The following is a 9,944-nucleotide window of genomic DNA, read 5'->3' on the forward strand; positions in this document are numbered from 1 at the left end:
AACAAAATTAAGTCCATATTTTTATAGACATTTTGAATGTAAAAAATAATAATTAAATGAAGAAATGTAAATACACGAATATTCAAGTTTATTATGAACTAATTTATATAAAAAAAAGATATAAATAAACAAGTGAAAATTGTAAGTATTTATTTAATATAATTAAAAATATTTCAAACTTATTCTTTTTACCATTAGCATTATGAAATAATCATCATCAGTCCTTTTCCTTTCTCGTGTCCTTGTATTAATTATAGTGTCCTTTTTTATTTTCTTTTTACCACATGTCAAATGATACATTGCTTTAATATTTGGTATTTTATATAATGGCACATTTGCAGTTCATATTTTTGATTTTTAGTCTTCTGATCATTATTTTCATAATGTGATCGAATTAGTAAAGTAAAGTCTTCGTTTAGTGTTAGAATCTGATAATACCAAAATTAAGAAGAGCATATCTTAGTTTGAAGAAATCTTGAATTAATATTTCTCAAACTGCTTTCATCATATGCTAATATTCATAAGTCTTATTTCTATAATAAAAAACTCCAATATTTACGGATAAAAAAATATTACTCTTACTTACCACGAAATTGAAATATTATCGTCCTTTTGATGAGTATGTGTACTCTGTGTAATAACTGTATGAAATGTAGGAATTGAAGGACTTGCAAAAGAATACAAAACAAAATCAGCTAATATCAGTGCACACTGAAGTAAAATCAATAATAATTGCAATAATAAAGTTGTTTCTACTATGATTATTGTATTAGATTAGATATAATTGCGATAATATTTTTTAGCTAAAAATGATTACTTTATCAAGAAATCGAGCTTAAATGTATGATTATAAATATAAAAAAGAAGATATCTATATCTTACTACAATTACCTAATTCATTTTTAAAGTGGACTTATACCACTTTTTAAAATAATGTATTTTTTTTAATTTTTCATCGAAAAGTTTAATTAATTCAGTTCAATTAATTTAAGAATAATCAATTTAATTATATTAAAAGTATATAATAAAAATTCAAATACATTTCATATTTTTTTCTGTACTTATTTTGTAAATTATTTTTATAATCGATCAATCAATTAACATTTCATAAATTCAGTCCACGTAACTCCATGAATTTTTTAATAAAATTATTCAATTAGTATTTCCATCAATATTCTCTAGGTTATTTCATGGTTCATTTATCCATGGTTATTTTACATGTTGGTTTCAATTTCAAAATCTCAATTTTCCTAAACTTTTTACTTACTATATATTTTCAAAATTTAATGTAATGAATTTCTTATACTAATTACTTATTTTTATAAAATCGTTAAGGATCAAGCTACATTTTACTTTGCTAGTTAATTCATGGTTTTAGTATAATAGCTACAAATATTTTCCTGGTTGTCCATTATTTTTGAAAATATATTTTGATATTTTTAATGGTTTTAATTCAATAGCTATAAATGTTCTCCTAGTTTTTCAATTTCTGTTTTTGGAAAATATATTTGAAAAATTTCATGTAATAAATTTTCCTAAACGTTTTACTTACTTTGTTTTATAGTATCAATCTACATTTGACCTTGATAGTTAATCCATGGTATTACTGCAATAGTTACAGATCTTGTGCTGGTTTTCCATTTTGCAAAATATATTTTGCCTGGAAGCGGCTGTAAATTTTTTTTATCGCATATAAAACTTGGCCCGTAAATTTAATGGGCGCAAGCGAAATCGAAGGGATAAAGCCCATCGATGATGGCGGAGATGTAATGGCACTTCAACCTAAAAATCCAAAGGTTCTGCAGCATAATTGTCCTAATTATTTATGGCCGCAGCCGGAAGAGTTATTGCCTGGCCAAGGTCACCTTACCAACCTTACCCATCCAGGATCCAAAGTTTATTAATATAGAGATTCCGTCCTGGCTTTGTGGAGGAGCCTGAGCGCTTTCCGCGGGATAGGATGCTCGTTTATTAGTTCTGCAGCAGAATTTCCATTTCATGTGGATAACTTGACTTTGACCGTGAAAACGAGCGAAAGAGCGAATACCCTTTGTGGATCCCAGATTTATAATTAGTTGCAGAGCCTCTCAAATTTCAAAGGTAACAAAACTTTAGTTATAGAGAGACAAAAATTGATTGTGATTTGGTTTTCATTAGGCACGGAAATAGCTTAAGTAGGCTAACGGCGATAATGGATGCGTTCTGATGTTTCCAAAATAGATGGATATGTCTGGAAATTCGCATGCGTGACTTTGGCGTTCTACCAAATCGTCTGCCTAGGAGTCTCGGATCCTCGACGACAGCAAATATATTTTTTATTTTTTTTTGCACGTGGCCAATATTCTTTCATCTTGCATTATTCATGCCACATGCCTGATGCGACTAAACAACATTGAACAGCGCAGCAGTAAACAACGCGTTTGTCCGTTGTTGCGTGAGCGAAATACACGTGCGGCAACAATCGGAAATCACCTCTGATGAGGATCGCATCGACAGATCATTGTCACCTGCATTCCGGATCGATACGCATTATATCTGCTTTTCGGGCTTCAAAGATAAAGTGATATATCGTGTACCAAATAAATATGAAAAATCACAGTTTACTCCATCACACGTTTCGAAACAATACAACTTATGGAAATATATTTACAGTTGGTGATTTTCGTTATAAATTTGTTTGTATTTTCATCGGTCATATTATTACACCCACTATATTTTAATATGTTTGGAGAATATAGTGAGAAATTCGCGTTAAAATTTGAAAAAAATGAAAAATTAATGTTAGAAAAATCACATATTAGTAACTATAATAGATAGAATAGAACCAAAAGATGCATATGAAAACAGGATGTTTGCGGAATGTAGCAAGTATTCATATATTACTGTAATATCATCCATTTGGCTGTAATTCTTAATTAAAATTATTATTAAATTAGTCAATTATTAAATTACTGAGCTCAACAACCCATATTATTATTTTTCATAGTAAATATTATAAAAAATAATAATATGGGTTGTTGAGCTCAGTTTCTTTCACCCTAAACAATATTGAAATTTTCTTGATTTAGTTCAAATGGGAAAGCAAGAAAAATAAAACAAACATTTACATATTGTTTTCTTGTGAAAGTTTTACATTTATAAAATATGTCTTTTTCTTTTCGATTAGGCCAGTTGCCAAAAAAAACATATTTCAAGCATTTTACGTATACAAACATCGTGCATGGCCAAACGTTAATCTCCGCTGCAATTTATACGGTAGTTTTCCCTTTTCTCGAAAGATTGAAGGATAAAAAAAAATGCGCATCTTCTACACGCCGCTGATCCTATTGTGAAGAAGATACTTTTGTTTTCATCCCGGATCACTTCAAAGGGGTCTTTGAAGCGACGACGTCCAGGAAACTAATATTATATACGACGTAATAAAAGAAAGAAAAATTGTTACGTCCTCCGAGCATGTGTCTGTAACGCCGTTGTCTATATCGAGCCGGTCATTGTGGTTACGTCACATGCGTTGCTATTCTAGATGTAATTACATTTCATATTTACTGCGCGCAACTTTAATGAAACCATTGATATTTCAATAATACAGCATTTTGGCAGTCTTTTAAAACAAGTTACAAACTGCCGAATATTATATTCAGTTCAGTCATTTCGTATTTTTATAATAATTGTATTAATTTTAATATGATTAGAAAGTTTACAAGTTTAAATTTGTAAAGTTTTGATTGTTGATTTTAAAATAAACAGTAAAGTAATTTTCTTGAAAGATCAGTTCGATTAAGAGAGTAATAAAACGTTGAATACAAACTCTGAGTGAGATTGGCGACTACTTCAAAAGACGAAAATAAATAAACTTTAAAGTCCTAAAATAAAAACTCTTACTGTTTGTTTTTTCAGTCGAATTCGCATATTGAGTTCAACAATAGTTTTATGGACCAAATCAACATATTCATTAAGATATAACTGTGAAATTAACAATCCGGAAATTTTTCAGAAGTTTTCATAATCATGAAACTTTTTATGTTTACTGGATCATTAAATTAATAATAAATTTTCTTACGACAATATATTTTATAGAATGTTAGTTTTTTTAAAGTTTTCAAAATCATGAAAGTATTTATTGTTTACTGGATTATTAAGTTAACAATATTTTTTTAGAATGTTAGTTAGTTTTTTCTTTTAGATTTTTTGTAAATATTCATAAAATATAAAGATAAGTTTTCTATTTTCAGGGAAGATGAAAGTAATGTAAGATAATTTAATGGTTTTGGAAGAAGGTTGGAAGAGGAATTTTAATTTTTTTCATTATTATGTAAAGTTGATAATCCAAGGATGATGTTGCTATCAATATTGTTTGGTCGATTGGGGTAAAAATATAAAGTAATGATAGAAGATCGTAGGAAGGAAGAAAATAATCTCATTACGTGTATGAGCTGAAACACCTTATCTCTAGGGACTTGGAAAGTGCATCAATGCATATTGAATTATGCCTTCAGCATGTGTCAGACCGAAGAACGCTGCTGGAAACGCTCTTAATCCTAGATAGATAAATCCGAGTAGAAAAACAAGAGTAATCTGATCTTTAGGGGGATGCGAGAAAGTGATTGCGGTGGAAGGAAAAGTTCTTCGAGAAAAACAGATATTATTTGTCGAAGGGGAGGAAAAATAAAATAAAAATCAAATTTGTTTTTAGTTCCTGGCGACACGAATGGCCAATTATTGTCTGGGAAACGGGAAATTTAGTTGTCGCTAAGAAGGCCTATACTTTTGGAGACTTGCTATTTTAAAACACGAGCCTTAATGGTTTCCAACTGTTTCCCGCAGTAACCTAAGCCGCGCCTTTTCTTTTCCGTTGTTTTTCTTCATTTTTTCTTTTCGCTTTGCACTTTAAAACAAAGGACTCGTAAACGCGACTTTATGCGAAATTTACGATTTTCTCGCAGTGCGGGAAATAAAAGAGTAAAAAATAAGTAGAAAGAAGGAAAACAGAGAACTGGAAAGAAAGCAAGCAAGCAAGCAAACAAACACACTATGCGCAATTAATTTTCTTGGCATCGGAACATCAAACAGAGTCGCTTTTCCGCGGAGGCGATTCGAATTTTAAGAAATTGGATTGTAATCGGATGAGAAAGTTTGATTACATTATCAAGTTTCCGCGGCGGAATTCGAAAGTGCACCGCTGGAAATTGAATTTCGGTCCGTACCAAACGAAGGCCCTTATAAATAGCAGCTGACAAATGGATCGCAATTATAGCTAGTATTCCCAAAGGGACAAGAAAATAACGAATATAAATATAGCCTTTCCTTGTCGCGTCGTTGAAATGTGTATAGTCCCGTCTTCAATTCTATTTTCGGGGACGACTCTTTCTCTATTTCTTTTTTTTGGGAGCCCCTATTGATTCCTTGCATAATTTGCGCGATCGATATGAATTGGTTTTGGTTTCATTCAATTTTAGTTTAATTAATTTTGATGTCGCGCGCGTAGTAAGAGGGAATTTTTGAGTGGCGTTATAAATAAATGCAACTGAAAGGCCCGGGATTGTAAAAATAAACCAATCCGTAAATAGAGTGAAAAGGAAGAAAGCAGCGACAAATGGTAGAAGTTTTTTTTTTGGAGAAAAATCAGGAGCGCGTCGAAATAGAATGATAAGCCGGATTGATGCGAGTTTCATAGCCACATACGCGAATACAAAAATAGAATGATCGATTTGTAATAAGTGGAGAAAACAGGCCTGTTTTCTTGGCTAAGGTCCTCGATAATGATGGGGATCGAAGATCGAAGAAGTCGCGTTTGCTTCTCACAAATAGCTGAAAGGCCATAGATTCATAAAGTTTCTATCAGCTTCTGGGTGAAGTGAAACAAGGGGAGCACATGGTGTTGTAGTATTTATGCCCCAGCCCACCGGGATAAATTCTGGATGCTGTAAATAATACTCGCGAGAGTGTTGCCAAATTCCGGACTCGCTCTCGATGTGAGTGTAAATAATATTAGAATAACGGGTGCATTGCTCGGGGAGGTTTAGCTTCACCTCCTGAAATATTGTAAGAGGTTTAACTGCACCTTCTGAAATATTCAATTCAATTCAGTTGCACCTCCTGAAGTATTATAAGAGGTTTAGCTATACCAGTTGAAGTATTGTAAGAGGTTTAGCTGGACCTTTTGGAGTATTTCAGGAGGTTTAGCTTCACCTCTTGAAGTATTGTAAGAGGTTTATCTGCACCTCTCGAAGTATTGTAAGAGGTTTAGTTGGATCTTTTTTAGTATTGCAAGAGGTTTAGGTATAGTTAAAGTGTAGCTACGCCTCCTGGAGAATGATATGAGAAATGTATGAATGTATGGATTAGGTCATATCGTGTCTGTAAAGATTGCTGGTACAACAATAACATAACATACATATAGAATATAAAGTTGAAAGATTAAGATTGTTACCTCGGCACATTGCGAGCTTTAGCGGATGCCGAATCTGCACAGGTAAGCACCGTGCGAAGAAGTTGATGAAGAGTGGTCGGCGAGTGGAGGCACTGAGGAGGAGAACATTACCGAAAAAGTGTGCTCCTTTCACCGAGATTTATTTTGCTTTTTTTTTGTCTATGATTATGATATGTTTGGATTTTCCGACGTGTTGTCGAAGTGCGGGACCGGCCAGGCTGGTTGTGGCCTTGTTCGATACTCGGAACAAACTGCACGCTGACGCCGGCCGTAAGCCGTGCTGCGCGTCCCGACGCTGCCAGGACCGGCGTCGGCGTCAGTGGCGCGCGCGACCCTACTCTTCCTTCTCCTCTACACTTCGTCCAATGCCCCGCCCGACCCACGCTCCCCAATCGATCTCATTTTTTCAAATATTGACATGCGATCATCAATGATACTCATTACCTATGAAACCTCCCCCCGAAAACTATTGATCCCAAGACACAACCAGCCAAAAACAACAACAAATTACAACCACCTACATCTACAAGAGAACAAGAAACATTCAAAATTTATCACCCCTCGCATCTTCATCGTAGATAAACCCAACGAGAAGGGAGAAAATAAAGTACAGAAGACGCAGAAAAAAATAAAACAAAGAAAACCAGAATTTACGACGCTTCCTATCAAAAATAAAGAAACAAGGAAACACGCACGCAAAGATTATCAGTACGCTCTGAATTTATTGCAGGTACGTTGCAAGTGGTCTTGTAAATAATATACGGATTATGAAAATTTTTTGTTGGTGGGCGAAGCGAGTTTTATTGCCTACAGCCGGGATAATCTCTATTTTTAAAAGCGCGAAAGACACTCTATTTACGCGAGAACGGATTTGTTTAATTGAACCTAGTTCCGATCGCAGCGATTTCGATTGTTCCCACGGAAAACTTACATGGAAACACGCGCCAAGCAAGAATCTAGATTATCTCTTTAATCTCATCTCTAACGCTCCGTTAAATATCTTCCCTCACAAGATAATCTCAACGTTGTCAAGTCGTTAAGAGAGATGAAGTGTTATAAAGATAATTTTAATTCTTTATTTAATATTTCACAATATACAATAGTTAAGCAGCTTAGGCAGGTGACGGAACAAAAATAAATTTTATTTAATATTCTACTTATGTAACAAAAGTTATGTAACGGGTGACCAAATAAAAACTGGAATTATTCATTTCTGATGTTAAAATCCGAACGTTTATTCTAGTTAAACGAGATCGGATTTGTTTGATTGAGCTTAGAGCGATTTCCGATCGCTTTCGCTCTCGTTTGTTTATGACTTTCACACGGAAAACTCGCATGAAAAGCGCTTAAGCTAACGATTTATGCATTTAATCTCATCTCAATAAAGTTACCTGAACGCTTCGATAATATTAATTATGTTGGTGTTTGGTGACAGATTTATTTTTTTAATTAATCTTTTGACATAAAAACTTTTATAATTTTTTAACATAATAAAACCTATTTTTTTATAAATGAAAATTAAACAATGGATGGGTGATATATAGAATAGAACGGATGGTATTAGCTACAGTAACATAAAACATCTTCATCATCTTGTTAGATTCCCCCTAATCTTCCACTTCTGAGCTATAGCTTTCTTAATCCTACTTACGTATCAGCAGTCAGAACTTAGAATGAAGCAGATGTTCTACCGATTTAAGATTGATATTTTCTCAAATAATTTAAATATGTAAGATTAGTTTGATCATAATGTATTCCTCGCAAATCCTATACATCACACGAGATCGGATTTGTTTAATCGAGCTTAATAACAGAGTTCGTCGATCAGCGTTCCCTTCGATTGTTCCTGTTTTTCGCGTGGAAAACTTGCTCTAAAATGCACGAGGAAATCCACTCGCTCGTACCTCAAACGAGGATTATGCATTTAATCGCATACCAATAAGGTTTACTAACGCTTGGCTAATTTTGTTGCCTCAGAGGATAATATCAACAGCGACGATGTTTCCCTTTTTGAACCAGACTCTGAGCCCCGAGCGATTTCAGATAGATAGTTTAATCCAAGCAAACATTCCTATCAGTTTAGTCTCTGTAATATACGTTTCCTAACATAAAATCATGTAAATATCACATAGGTGAAACAAATATACAAAATTGAGTTCATTCTATTATTTTTTGTTTGTTACTTGTTTATATATTACATTAGTAAGCTAAAATGTAGAACAATGTTGTAATAAAGCCAATGAGTAAACACAATATACTTTGTCTCCATACTTCATACAAGTATGGTTATTTTTTTTTATGGTCGGCTTTATTTGAGCGCTGGGTAAATTACTTCGAGGTTGACTGTTAATGGAATTTACTACCCCGTCAACGCTTTCTGTTACAACTACAGCTTAAATTATGCAATAATAATAATATTTAATTACGTAGTAAATAGTTTTCATTACGTTTTTACATTGTTTTTTTTGTTCGAAACGCACGTAGTTTGCGTTTTTATTTGAAAATTTTGTTAATACCATAATTCCATTTTTAATTCTTACATATATTCTGGATTAAGAAGGCTTTAGAAAACTTTCGAGATTTAACGAAAAGTTATGAATATTTAAGGATTACGTTATAAACTGAAGTCATATACTTTCCATTTTATTATTAAATTACATACAATTAATGGAAGGCTCAACTTATCCAAACCAATTCGATTCATTAAACAATAGATTAACTTAAGCTTAACAAACAAAATGTTATAGGTAGATAAACTGAAATAATAGAAATGTGAGAATTTTTCCAATTGTCGAGAGACAAAGTATCAAAAAGTTTTATTAGAAGTTATATGTACAGATAGGAATTAACCTGTAGGAAACAGCAAGCGCATCAAATAAACATTGAAACATTTCAACGCCTGGGAAAGGTTGCAGGTGCATTATACTATTTTACAGAAACTATAAAGTACAGAAACTCTTCAAGAAGTTTTTCTAAGAAATGTTAAGAATGATTCTATCCCATATTTTACTGGATGAGAATACACAGATTTCAATATTTCTAAACATTTTACTTTAATTATTCAAGCTTACAAATACACCAAAACATGAAGGCATTGCTTGGATTTCCACTGTATAGGAAAATACTTGTAACCTATAAGATTCTACTTATGTATTCTATAAAACGAAGAATAAAGATTATCTAAATAGTTAGAAAATAAAAACAAAAGAAAAATGATGAGATTAAGATACACATTTTAATGTGAGCCATAAAAGCATGTTTACTTGACTTTCACGTTTTTCGCTCGGCGCAGCCACAATTACAGTATAAAATTATACCTCAACAAGCAAACATCTTAATTGTCGTTGTTCTACCATCATTATAACTTTATTTTACTTAAAACAAAAATATTAATATAAATATTTAGAAATATATTAATTTAAAAGAATATGAACAAACTATGCGCACTTAAAGAAAACAAAAGCAAGAGAAAAATTGATGGGTTTAAGATACACATCTTAATGTTGGCCCATAA

The 9,944-nt window shown here is 32.6% G+C and overlaps 1 long non-coding RNA gene across 1 annotated transcript; it reads right to left on the reverse strand.

Annotated features, from left to right (window-relative positions):
* Positions 1 to 5,614: 5,614 nt before the first annotated feature.
* Positions 5,615 to 6,701, reverse strand: LOC108557435. Its single transcript, XR_001890858.1, has 2 exons — positions 6,431 to 6,701; positions 5,615 to 6,369 (listed from the first exon to the last, which is right to left on the reverse strand). It is a non-coding gene; the product is annotated as an uncharacterized LOC108557435 (long non-coding RNA).
* Positions 6,702 to 9,944: the final 3,243 nt, after the last annotated feature.

Source organism: Nicrophorus vespilloides, unplaced genomic scaffold (genome assembly GCF_001412225.1).
Source record: "Nicrophorus vespilloides isolate i.1.1-1 unplaced genomic scaffold, Nicve_v1.0, whole genome shotgun sequence".
In the NCBI taxonomy this organism is placed as follows: Eukaryota; Metazoa; Arthropoda; class Insecta; order Coleoptera; family Silphidae; genus Nicrophorus; species Nicrophorus vespilloides.